The 13,560-nt window shown below is 42.4% G+C and overlaps 1 protein-coding gene and 1 pseudogene across 1 annotated transcript in view; one reads left to right on the top strand and one right to left on the bottom strand.

Annotated features, from left to right (window-relative positions):
• The window catches only part of OPCML (opioid binding protein/cell adhesion molecule like), a 1,351,977-nt gene that overhangs the window by 15,540 nt on the left and 1,322,877 nt on the right, over positions 1-13,560 (top strand). The window lies entirely within an intron of this gene.
• LOC138846165 (large ribosomal subunit protein eL43-like) lies at positions 11,699-12,090 on the bottom strand (annotated as a pseudogene).

Here is a 13,560-nt window from a genome sequence, read left to right as displayed (position 1 = left end):
TGTTTGCGTATCACCAAATATACCCACCCTGACTTTGCAGAGAGAAGCGGAGGCCCTGGGCAGGAAGGGGAAAGTTTCCTGCCCTTGCATGTCAGAGGGAGGCAGGTGTTTCTGGGCCCATCTCTCTTTCACTCAATAAATGCGCTCAAGAGTGAAAAGGTTGAACTGCAGGCATTTTCACACCTGCAGCCACATGCAAGGCTCCGGGGCACACAGACCCCTAAAGACAACCTGTATTCTTTACGCCATGTATTTCTGTTGTCATGTCACTAAGAGCTGTCTTCAATGCTTAAACAGCTCTCCAGCAATATGGGGCTATGGCTTTTGTTCTAAGATTTTCTTCCAGGTGTGAATGGAAATCCAGGGGATCCCTGCCCCACTCTTGCACCCCTGACCCAGTTCCCTGGGACCCCCTTTTTTTTTTTTTTTTTTTTTTTTTTTAGAAATCCAAACTTTTATTTTCCTAGACTGCAGCCTTCACGAAGAAAGTCATTGCTGTTGAAGTTACTTGTTTCCTGTTCTGTAAAGAAGGAATCTCATTCTTCCCTAGCTTTTCCTTATATCTGATTGCAAACACAAAAGCCCCTGGGCAGTTAGTGGATCTTGGATTTAACTGATGTTTGCTAATTACTAGAGACCTTTCTCTTTAAACAAGTGCTTCTTTCTTTGCAGTCTCTGCACAAACACAGCTTTGGAGAGAGTTTATATTTTTAGGGAAAGTAAATAACTGCATTGTGCTAAACTAGCTACTGTGATTGATATAGAAATCTGGGTGTCAGGTCCAGGACTTTCTGCTTTAGGTGCTGTATCCAAATACTTCTCTTTATTATTTCATTTCTTCATTCAACTCACTCATTCGTTCAATAAATCCATATTGAATATTTCTGCCTTCTAGGCTCTGAGCTCATTGCTGAGACTATATAGGAGACACCATTTCTAAACCATTCTCTCAATGCTCTCACAGTCCGGAGATGGACAGAGACTAAAACAGAGGCCATTATACAGATGAGAACATGGAACACTATGAAACAGAGGAAAGGTTGTGGAGGGAGAGTTTGTGAGTTTCCTGGGAGAGGAAGTTAACTTATGGATCAAAAATGAGGAACAAAAAGAAATGAGCATTGTGGAGGAGTGAATGTTCAGTATAATTTGAGAGGGTAGTTTTCTAAAAATGTTCATGAAAGAGAATGGTGGATTTCAAGCAGTTTCAGTTGATGTAAGGTCTGTGGAACAAAGCAGGGTATGAGAAGGTAGAGTGAGACAGGAAACAGATTATGAACCTTCTGATTGAATGTGTGCTGTTGAGACAGGAGGTGAAAAATTGTCCAAAAGCAGTGGAATGCTATGGAAATATTTTAAGCCTGATAAGGTCTTAATGTATTGGAATTTTAGAAAAGTCGTTCTAACAAGAGCATCGAGAATGCACTGGAAAAGGACAAGTCCACTTTGGAATGTTTGATGAGGACAAGGGCTAAGGAAGTAGGGAAGAGACGGCCAGTTGTAGACATAGTAAGGAAGCAGCATTGGCAAGACCAGAAGATGAGCTGTGCGCAGGAGGATATGAGGGAGAAGAGAGAATGATTTCTGGGCCACTGGTGCAGTGATCTCAGAAAGCCGAGGAACGAAGGCCATGAGTTCCTCCCAGAGCCTGAGGCACCTGCACAGTATTCAAATGGAGATGTCTAGAGAGCAATTTCATTTAGGATTGAGCAAAGAGACCTCCTAAAGTTTAGACCTGGCCCTGAGGTGAGCTGTTCCAGAGAGGTGATTTTAGTGGGGAGGGATCCCGGGCGATGGGGATAAAAAGGAGCTCATGAAGCTGCTGAAACCTAGCTACTAGGGATAAGGTGAGAAGCAGGTTACACGTAGAAATCAGAGGAGGGTCATTTCAAAGACAGAGCTGCTGGTATTACCTGATGCCACACAAAGATTATGAAAAATCGGAGATGAAAAATATGCATTGAATTTTAAAACTGTGGCGATAACAGGCAATCTTGAGAAGGTGAGGACACAGGGAAAGCTTTCAGAAAGCCTGGCTGCTATGCTAAGAACAGAAATAAGTCAGTACCAGGAAAGTTGTGTGAGGCTGAGGGAACTGGCTACCCCCAACCACACAGTGTGGGTTCTGCATCTGTGATGTACAGTCATGGGTAAGAGATTGATGCAGGGAAAAAAAATCTAAGTCATGTCCTGGTCAAGCACTAAGATGATTGATCAGTAGAGGAAGTTGTTCCAAGAGAACATGCCGTTATGCCAGGAATGGCTCATTGAAAACAGTTTCCTGATTCATACATGAGGGTGAGTTTCGGGTTGGGAACTCCACCTCCTGTAGCTTTGTGATTAGGAGTGTGGGCTCTGTAATCAAATTTCCTAGGTTCGGATTTCTGTGAGCTGTGTGAGCTAGGGAGAGTCCCCTCATGTTTCTGTGTTCAGGTTCCTGGCTTTTAAATGGGCATCGTGAGATGTCGCTCCCCGTCTTCGTGGAGGAATGACACAGGACCCTGCGCTGTTCTTTTGTCTGCTCGGCCCTCCCCGGGTTTGCTGCTGGTTCTTCCTGGGTTGGCTACTGACCCTTCCACCTCCGTGGAAGGGCGGTTCCCCCTGGCCACTTTCCCCACTTCCGCAGGGGAGCGGCACACCACCGGCCGGCTCTCTCGGGGGCTGCACAGGTGTTCCCCTCAAGTGTTCCTGGTGCATGCCGTCTCTCTCCTCCTTTATAGTCCTCCTCCGCCAATCCCAACTCTGCTACCCACACGCCGAGTACGCTGCTCTCCTCCAATCAGGAGCAGGATCAGCTCCTGGAGGTCATCACTCAAGTTGGCAAGAGGCAGCTGTGTAGAAGCTGTTTCCTCCTCTCCCAGCGCCATACCGTGGGAGAGCAGATGCATAGAATAAGTCTTAATTCCAGTAACTCAGTCCAGTCCGGGTTGCTCCCCACAGTGAGAGAACTGGGCTTATAGCATGTCGACAACAATGGCAAATACGTGTCTTTAAAACACTTTGCCTCATTCTGAATTATCATTCAGTGAATATTAGCTACATTACACTTATAACATTTAACATCTATATAGTACTTTTAGTCATATGTAATGTTTAAAGCTTCTGCACACATTTATTAACATTGCAGAACACACAAGGAGTATGGAAACAGGGCAGTGTTATATCTGTAAGCCAACTTGTGGCAAAATTGAGAGCCAAGGACTTAAGCGACTTGTCCAAGGTTATACGGGGGCAGGTAGAGTCAGAACTTATACCATGTTTCCTGAATTCCTGAGCAGTGTTTCTTCTTTTAGTGAACATCATAGAAATTTAGATTGATTTATTATTTTATTAATTGCTATTTTATTTATTCTCGAGGGACAGAATGGTCGGGGTGGGGGGAGAGTCTCATTTACTGGTTCACTCCTAAAATGCACACAACAGTCAGAACTGAGCCATGGCCAAAGCTGGGAGCTGAGAACTCAACCCACGTCTCCTACATGGGTGGCAAGGGTGAACCTACTTGAGCCACCACTGTTGCCTCCTAGAATCTGCTTTAGCAGGAAGCTGAAGTCAGGACCTGAAGTCATGAATCAAACCCAAGTATTCCACTGTGGGACACTGGCATCTTAAGCAATAGGTCAAATGCCTGCCCCAACACTTTGAATTTCAAGGATATTTTTAGTGGTTGTAAGAGGAACAATTTTTCTGTAATTATAACCATCAAATTGACATTTTGGGTAATATTTTACCAATGGCTATTTTGGTTAGTATTTTTTTTCATATCTTCACTTTCAAAGTATTAGCAATTGTTTGTTTATATATATATGCATATATATGTGTATATATATATATATTTACATTTTCTTTTATAGTACTGGGCACACAGCAAGCACTACTCTTACTCCTCTCATTGAGTTTCCTTATCCTCCTCTTCTTCCTCTCTTATTTTCTTGGTCTCATTTCCTTAAGGAAATGGTCCTCAAACTTAATATTCATTAGAACTTCTGAGATATTTGTTTAAAAGGAGAGTCCTGGGCTTTACCTCAGATAATATGATTAATCAGATCCAATATAAGTACAAGAAGAAGCACTTTTAGTACATATCTTCATGGTTTCTGTTACTGGTGGTCCCATCCTCCAAAATATATTTTCTTGTGTGATTAGATTAAATCCATTGAAAGAACTGCAGTTGCTAGATGGGGGCATTTTGTATTTTTTATATATATAATTTTTATTTTAATTTTTAATTAGTGTTTTTAACAGATTCAGTGTCATTGTAGATACACTTCTAAGAACATATGACATTCATTTCCTCCCTTCCTTCCTCTCTCTCCCTCCCACCTTCTTTCCTTCTCCCTTTCTGTCTTTTTTGTTTAGTTTTTAAAAATATTTTTATTTTATTTATTTGAAAGAAAGAGTTACAGAGAGAGGTAGAGACAGAGGGAGAGGTCTTCCATCTGCTGGTTCACTCCCCAAATGACCGCAACGGCCAGGGCTGCGCCGATCCGAAGCCAGGAGCCAAGGAGCTTCTTCCTGGTCTCCCACGTGGGTGCAGGGGACCAAGAACTATGGCCATCTTCTGCTGCTTTCCCAGGCCATAGCAGAGAGCTAGATCAGAAGAGGGGCAGTCAGGACTAGAAGCGGCAGCCATATGGGATGCTGGCGCTTCAGGCCAGGGCTTTAACCTGCTGCGCCACAGCACCAGCCCCTGTTTAGTTTTTTTGATAGCATACGTTAAAACTGCATTGCAGTAAAAAGGCTTAATACTTCAGCGAATAAGAAATTTAACACGTAAAAGGCAAAAAGACCCTGGCTTAGTGGGAATATAGACAACAGCTATATACACAATAATTGAATGGAAAAACTACCATTTCATCCATTTATAGTAAATTTGAAAGTAAGTGCAGATCATTAAAGCTACAATAGTATAACATTCTTAATCATTGGATTCTCAAAGGTATAAAACAAGAGTTTTACAAAGCTATATTTGCAGCAATACTGATACAGACATTTCTTTATTTTTTTGTTTTTTAAATTTTAGCTCCCACATATAAGGGAGAAAATGTGATATTTGTCTTTCTGCATCCAGCTTATTTAACTTCATGTGATTTCCTCCAGTTGAGTCCATTTTGCTACAGATGGTAGAATTTCATTCTTTTTGTAGCAGGATAATATTCCATTATGTGCATATGTATATATATATAAATTTCTTCATCTGTTCTTCTGATGATGGACACCTTGGTTGGTTCCAAATTTGGGCTATTGTGAACAGTGCTGCTAAAACATGGTGGTGCAGGTGTCTCTTTGATACACAAGTCTTTTACCTCTCTCTGTAACTCTGTCTTTCTCTTTGATACACAAGTGGTTTTTTTTTGGTTTTTTGTTTTGTTTTGTTTTGTTTTGTTTTGTTTTGACAGGCAGAGTGGACAGTGAGAGAGAGAGAGAGAAAGGTCTTCCTTTTGCCGTTGGTTCACCCTCCAATGGCCGCCGCGGCCAGCATACTGTGGCCGGCGCACCGCACTGATCCGAAGCCAGGAGCCAGGTCTCCCATGGGGTGCAGGGCCCAAGCACTTGGGCCATCCTCCACTGCACACCCAGGCCACAGCAGAGAGCTGGCCTGGAAGAGGGGCAACCGGGACAGAGTCTGGCGCCCCGACCGGGACTAGAATCCGGTGTGCCGGTGCCGCAAGGCAGAGGATTAGCCTATTGAGCCGCAGCACCGGCCTTCTCCTATATTTTCTTTCAAGAACTTCGTAGTCTCAAGTCTTAAATTTAGATATTTTATCCATTTTGAGTTAATTTTTTATATGGTGACAGATAAGTATCTAATTGCATTCTTCTACATACATACATCCAGTTCTGCCTGCACCATTTGTTGAAGAGATTATCCTTACTCCACTGCATGGTCTGAGCACATTTGTCAAAGATCAGTTTGCTATGTATACATGGATTAATTTCTGGGCTCTCTATTCTGTTCCATTGATCTAAGTATCAGTTTTTATGCCAGTACCAAGCTGTTTTAATTACTATAGCTTTGTAGTATGCTTTGAAATCAGGTATTGTGATACCTCCAACTTGGTTTTTCTTTCTTAGGATCACTTTGGCTGTTCAAGATTTTTTGTGATTCTGTACAAATTTTAGGTTTTTTTTCTAACTCTGTCAAGAATGCTATTGGTATTTTTGAAAGGGATTTCACTGAATATGTAAATTGCTTTAGGTAGTATAGACATTTTAATGATATTTATTCTTCCAATCCATGAGCAAGAAATATCTTTCCATTTTTTTTAGTCTTTCATCATTGTTTGATAATTTTCACTATAGAGATCTTTTACTTCTCTGGTTAAATTTATTCCTAAATATTGGATATTTTGTGGCTACTGTGAATGGAATTTCTTGATTTCTCTTTCTGTGATTCCATAATTAGCATACAAAAAAGGCTACTTTTTTGGTATGTTTACTTTGTAACCTGCAACTCTTACTGAATTGGCTTATCAATTCTAACAGCTTTTTGGATGAGGACATTTTAATTTTAGGTAAGTGATATAGAGCCACAGCACTGGTGCGCTTCAATCTTCAAGTCTTAGCTGAGCATGGAGTTTGGAATCTGAATAGAATCTACAGTTGGGATTTACTTGTGTTACCATTAAACATCAAAAGTAGCTGATCCAAGAAAGGGCTCTCAAGGGGAACGTGGCTTCTCCTCGGAGAGCTGGAGATCCAGATGGTTCTGAAGGGAGTGGGGTACACCCAATGTAGGTACTTTCCAAATAGGCAGCCAAGATGTCTTTGGTTAGGTACTATTTTAATGTGTCTTGTTAGTTTGCTTATTCTTCCACTACTCAGTAAACATTTACTGAGCCACACTGTGGTGTGCAATAGGAATATAACGATAAGCAAGGCATACATCTGTCTCCAAAGCCATCTTGGATTAGTGGAGGAGTGCAGTGTATAGAGCAGATATTACAAAATGAAAGAGAGATGAACAAATGGAACTATTACATGGGCAGGGAAGTTCACATTGACCGTGAACATTCTTTGAGAGGCTTCAGAGAGAAGCTAAAGCTAAAACTAGTTCTTGGTGACCAACCCGAGGTTTCCCAGAAGTGGAAGAATATACTACAGCAGATGGGATCGTATGCTACACAGCTACTATAAAATGGCATGATTGTAGCTCATCATTGGGCTTAGGGGATACTTTTAAGAACATCAAACTAATATTCCATGAAGTGCCTGTCTGGTAGCTCTGTCTTCTGAGTTCATACAGCATTTGTGGAGAACTGCCTGTTTCTGCAACTAGCAGCAGGTGTGCCTGTGGCTCTGTCCTTACCAATTGGCTCGTGGTTTGCTTGTCTCGTTCCATTCCCACTGGTCTAGTTCTTTGCTGTCCACGACAAGGTGGATGATGGCAGCAGCATCTACCTTTCTGTTAGCCTCCCTTTATCCTAGCAAAAACAGCTAGGTCATCTCAGATATTGACTTATTATTTTCTCATTGTGTAAAGTTATTAACTTCTTTTGAGAATGTCAGTCTCTGAGGAAGATAAAGAGAGGTTGCTGAGGGCGAGGGCCTAATAGGGAGTCTTGACCGACAGGGTGAAATTTCAGGGTGAGGATAATGAGGATAAGGTACTGTCAGCACCTGAGAGTTGAGGAGCCCTTTTTGAAGGTACGTGGGACTGTGTTAAGAGGCATCTCTTGTTTGCTGAGCAGCAGATTTGCAAATGATGCTGGACTTGCTTATTTGGAATGTTCTCTTAGTTTTGAGAAAACTGGGGCTTAGAATGCTGGTGAGGACTCCTGCCATTCAGCAAAGGATAACGTCTGGCACAGTGTGGGGCTGTCTAAGAATTTACATCTCTGTCCATTGCTCTTTACTTTCTGTCTCAACATCCTCCCATTTTCACAAGTCACATACGTTTTGTGTTGACCTTCCCCCTGGATATGTGAGACCAGAGTAAGTCAGATAGAAAAAGGGGGTGGAGTCTGGCAAAGCCACTCTTTGGAGCAGTAAAGGATGAAAGATGCTTCAGGCAATAGGCAGGAAGTAGCTTTCCCAAGGCAGGCTGGGTACAACATGGTGGGTACTGGAGAGGAGATGCCCTCTAGTCTATGCCCCTGCCTTCAACTTGAACTTCAATTAAATCACACCAGGAAGGTCAGAGTTTTTATCATTATTATTATTATTATTATTATTTAAACACCAGAAAAATGCACTTTCTGAAAGACGTAATGATAAAACACTTTGCTGCCTATTAACCTTTGCATTAAGAAGACCATTTTCAAAATTAAGAAACACTTCCTGAGCTTAATCGTCATTCACTGAGTACTAATTATGAACCAGGAGCGGTTCTCAATGCTTGACACATAGGATGCTTTTAAAGCTAAACAATTGCATTAAGTGTTACTAGATTTACTGCACAGATAAGAAACTAAGGGTTATAGAAATTACTTCTTCAAGGTTAAATGGTCGGCAAGTGGCAATGCCCTAATTCCTTCAACTCTAAATTGTGTTTCTGGTTGCTACTCTCTATTGTATATAGCACAAGACATAAGGATGTGTTTGAAAGTACAAGACACAGTCTCTAAATTCAATGCTTACATCCTGTTGTGGATTCCAAATTCTTCACACTTCATTTAAACTTACCAACTCTCTTTTAATCTTAGAAAAGAGGAGAAGAAAAAAAATCTGTATATAATCTTAATCTTAAATAGAAACAGTTACTGAGCTACTTCTTGAGATTTCTTTTGATAGTTAATGAATCATTCTATAGCTTATTGTTCAATGTTGTTCTTTGTTCTTTTTTAAGCTTCTACTGATGTCTCTTACATAAGTCCAAGTAACTTTTTAAAAAAGATTTATTTAGGGCCGGCGCCGTGGCTCACTTGGTTAATCCTCTGCCTGCAGCACCAGCATCCCATATGGGCACTGGGTTCTAGTCCTGGTTGCTCCTCTTCCAGTCCAGCTCTATGCTGTGGCCCAGGAAGGCATTGGAAGATGGCCTGCACCTGTGTGGGAGACCAGGAAGAAACATCTGGCTCCTGGCTTTGGATAGGCGCAGCTCCAGCCGTAGCAGCCATTTGGGGGGTGAACCAACGGAAGGAAGACCTTTCTCTCTCTCTCTCTCTCTCACTGTCTAACTCTATCTGTCAAATAAATAAACAAACAAATAAAAGATTTATTTATTTATTTGAAAGGCAGAGTTAGAGAGAGAGGTCTTCCATCTGCTGGTTCAATTCTTAAATGGTTGCCATGGCCAGAGCTGGGCCAATACGAATCCAGGAGCCAGGAACTTCTTCCTGGTCTCCCACACAGTTACAAGGGCCCAAGCATCTGGGCCATCTTCTACTGCTTTCCCAGGCCATATCAGAGAGCTGGATCAGAAGTGGAGCAGCCAGACTTGAACTAGCGCTCACATTGTTCGCCAGCCCTGCAGGCTGGGCTTTAACCTCCTGCACCACAGTGCTGGCCCTGTGACTTTTTTTTTTTTTAATAGAGAAACATCTTTCTTATACATGAGTCTGGTGTCACTTTGACCTCATCTTTCTTTGTTCCCAGCCAAATCCTCAACTTGAAATCTAACAGCCAAAAACTGTGACCTCTAAAATATTAATAAGAACTCAGAATTGAGGGTTCAAGGGTGCTGGTTGATCTTGGCCTCTAACATCTATTACTTCTCCTCACAGCTCTGAATTTTCCTCTCTTCCATTGCAAACAACCAGTCTCTGCCATCTTTTAGCTGAGCTGGACAACTAAAGTTACCCTCATCCTATATTCTCTCTTTTGAACATTAAGCTGATAGAAAAAAGATGAACATGATTTAGTGCGTTCCTTTGACGACCCTGGTCCTGTCACAAAACCACTCTTCTTAGACATCTGGAGATGCTTTAGTTTGGCAGGTTCTCAATATCAACAATTCCTTTTTTGCTAAAATGGGCTATGGATGGATTTCCTTGCCCTAGCTGAATCTCTGTTTACCTCCTTCATTTACTCAATAAATACTTATTAAAATTCTACTGTGTTCAGGTACTTGGTAAGGACTTGACACTATGACTGTAAGTAAGGCAAATGACAACTTGTCATAATAATGGTCTCATTGCACTTGTGGAAGGTGCACTTAAGCAAGTCTTTCAGAAAGGTCAATCAGAGAACACTTCCTGGAAGAAGCAGAATACATATTTAAGGTGGAAGGACAAGTAAGAGTGTTTGAGGTGAAGAGGCAGAAGATTATCGTCAGGGAATGCAGAGGTCATATGGACCCCTGGAGATAAGAGAGAGCAGATGCATTTGAATAACCAAAAGCCACTGAACCTGCAGGGTCACAGAGCACAATAGGAGTGGTGATGAATTAGGCTGAATATGTAAAGGAGGAAAAGCAGATCTGAGGGGCCTGTAAGTCTTGTTAAGGAATTTCTGCTTAATAGAAGTAGTGGGAAGCCATCACACTTTTTAAACAATGAAATGACATTTTCAGCTGTGGGTTTTGAATGCCATTTCTGACTAGAGTGTAGAGAATATCTTGGAGGAGGCGTATTGGCCTTGCAGAGACCTGTTGCAGAAATCAAGGCTGGAGACTGCAATGGCTGAAACCAGAGATGTACCATCATGGATGGAGAGCAGATGGGTAGAGAGGCAGTAAGGTGTAGAGTACAGAGGGCATGGTGGTGACTTGGACAAGAGAATCAAGGGAGAGTGGAGAGCAAAGGGTGAGGAACGAGTTTGTATGGTGAGCAACCAGGAGGAGAGCTATACTCTGAGACTGGGAGAACAGAGAGAGAGGGCTAGATTTTGGAATTAATAATAAGCTTATTTCTTCAAAGTTGGCTTGTGCTCTCTATGAGCTCATAATCTGAAAGTATTGGAGAGTATTAATAAGACAAGCAAAGTTTGTGTGTGTGTGTGTGTGTGTGTGAGAGAGAGAGAGAGAGAGAGTGAGTTTGTGGGTGATGGGAATTAATTTTTTGATCTGCTTGAAGATCTTGGATGCAAAGGGTGTAGAGAATGAATCAAATGCTTGAGAAAACTGAGGATCGTCTTTGTCTGACAATCTTACACAAAATGTGGACTATGGAGGGTCATGGGTGAAGCTTGCTGTCTGGTGTCTGTGTCCTTTGGGGGAAAATTGTTGTTGGCTGTGGCAGAGCCGGCTTTGCATTCTGTTAGCAGCAAGAGCCTGTGGTGTCTATACCTCAGGGCTGTTTGTCTCACTGAGGGCTGGCATGGGAAAGCGTTTACACTGGGGTTATTGCAGCCCAGGCTGGTGGATAATTAATGAGTTTGTTTTTGAGCTGGTGAGTTGGAGCTGACACAATGCCGGCAGGTGCCTTTGTCTCGGTCCCCTCCATCCATCTTTATCGGATTTGCCAGACTCCCCTTCACTCCCTTTCCTTTTCATTGAAGGCAGCTGGGGACGGATCTGCAGAAGGATTCTCCCAGGACAATAATAATAGAGAGCGCGTCCTCTGAGTGCCTGTGCCTCTCTGACGCTCATGTCTCCCACCCCGATGCCAGCCCATCCTCTGCCTTCATCTGCTATGTCTTGAGCAGACAAAGGAGAACTGCGTTCTACAGAAAGTTACAGACAATTCTCAGGATGCTTTTTTCAGGAATGAACTTAATTGATCTTTCACTTTCTCTCATGTTCTCTTTCTCTTTGTTTTTCTTCAGGTATGTGATGAGGGAGACTGTTGGAGGTTTGAGCCATGGGTTTGTCTCTTTTTTAATATTCATAAATTAATGCATTTACTTTAGGCTTGTAATTTCCCAAGTGGTGGAGCTTCTGGTATTCTCTCAATGCCTGCAGCCTTCTGGTAGCAGATTTTACCGTGATGGCGGACATAGTGCTGTATGTGCAGGCACCACCAGCTACGGTTTTGAGGCAGGAACCACAGTGTCGGATCCCCACAGCTTGTCTCTTTACCTTGGTTTTGCTGCAGAAGGAGAAGCTTACTAGGAATACTGGTTGAATTCAGCTTTCTCCACTGTTTTCCCAAGGGAGGCACCATAGCAGGTCCCAGATACACTGACAATCCCCACCTTCTTGGTGTGTTTCATCTTGGTGTATTTCGTCACAACTCTGCCCCCTCTCTCTGACCTCAGAGAGGCCGCCATGGTCTTATATGAGACTCAGATGAAACATTGGCTCGCAGCTATTTTATTGTTTTCTCTTCTGTCTGAAAAACGTGTACTTAACATAGATGCAACCTTCACGCTATCTTCTGGTGAGAACCCCTCACCCTGCCACACGCTGGTCCCTGCCACTTCTCCTCCAGCAACAAACCAGAAACGTGGTGTCAACCTCCCCTCCTCTCTAGTCCTCATCTCTCACATCCAATCATTCATTAGATTCTGCCATTGTAGCTGCTCACTATCCCTTGTTAATTTTGTATCTCTGCACCCACAACATTTCCAAGTCGTTATCATTTTTGGTTGAATTTTTGATTGTAGAATTTAGAAACTTGAAACTTCAGACAGGTTGTTATGGCATGCATATAAATCATTTTCATCTGAATTATTTCAAGAGCATCCTTATGGAAGCCCTGCCCCCCATTTTGCCCTATTTGCACTTTCCCAACCCACACTTAGAAGAGCTCAACAAAAGTGAATTCCCATGGCTCTCCAGCCTGGGAGATGCCAGGCCTCCTCTGGCTAGAGCTGGGCTTCCAGGTGGAGCTCTCCTTCCCCTCAAATTCTTTTACCATTCTTTTCCTTGACAATTCATACTTCATCGTAAATATGTCAAAATCTAAACCTACCCTTCCTCTTTCCTTTGATGTTTTCACCCTTTCTCCTCTTTCTTTCACTTTCACTCCAGTTAATTTTACTCACCGTTCTTTTTAAACTTATCTGAGGGACTTGCAAAAATTTGTGAAAAGCGAATGCTAAGAGAAAATTATCCATGGCTTAAAAAAATTTGCACCAAAATAAACATTTTTTCATTCCATTTCTCCAAGAACTTTGTCAAGTACCCTCCCATGTGGTGTCCACTGGCAATATTTTCCTGGCCTCCTTGTCTGGATCTGACATGCCTTCCCACTTGTTCTGGAAGCTCCCCATATTTGCACACATCACCATTCATTACAGTTTATCGGACCTCTTTGTACATTGTTTTTGCAGTAGATAATATGCTATTTTTTTAGGACTGCACCTCATTCACTTTTATTTTATTCTCAGTGATTATTCTGGTATTTCAGGTGCTTCCTTTTTGGAAGGCGACAAGCAGTGCTATTTATTATTTCCCTAAATTCTCTGCTGGGCACGCTGTCTATTTATGAAAACAAGAGCAGCGTTGCTTTGTCATTTTCTGCTCTGTGTCTCTGTCCCCCACTAGGTGGTGTGTTCCTCATTGGCTGGGATTGTATAGACTCATTCTCTGAAAGGTGGGGGGGACTTAATGCAGTTTCTGGAGGAGCATTGGCCCCTGCTCCATGCTGGTTCTTGCTAGACACTGAAGGTGTGTAACAAGCAGATCCGTGTGTTCCCAGCATTTACATGGTTTATGTCCCTGTCATTAGCCAGCTGTGTGGTCTGAAGAAGCAGCTCTTGTCTGCAAAAGGAGTGATTCCTAGGCTCAAGGCTTCT

This window comes from Oryctolagus cuniculus, chromosome 1, assembly GCF_964237555.1.
Source record: "Oryctolagus cuniculus chromosome 1, mOryCun1.1, whole genome shotgun sequence".
In the NCBI taxonomy this organism is placed as follows: domain Eukaryota; kingdom Metazoa; phylum Chordata; class Mammalia; order Lagomorpha; family Leporidae; genus Oryctolagus; species Oryctolagus cuniculus.
Note: the sequence above shows the minus strand (reverse complement) of the source record. Positions and strands in the feature narration are given on the sequence as shown.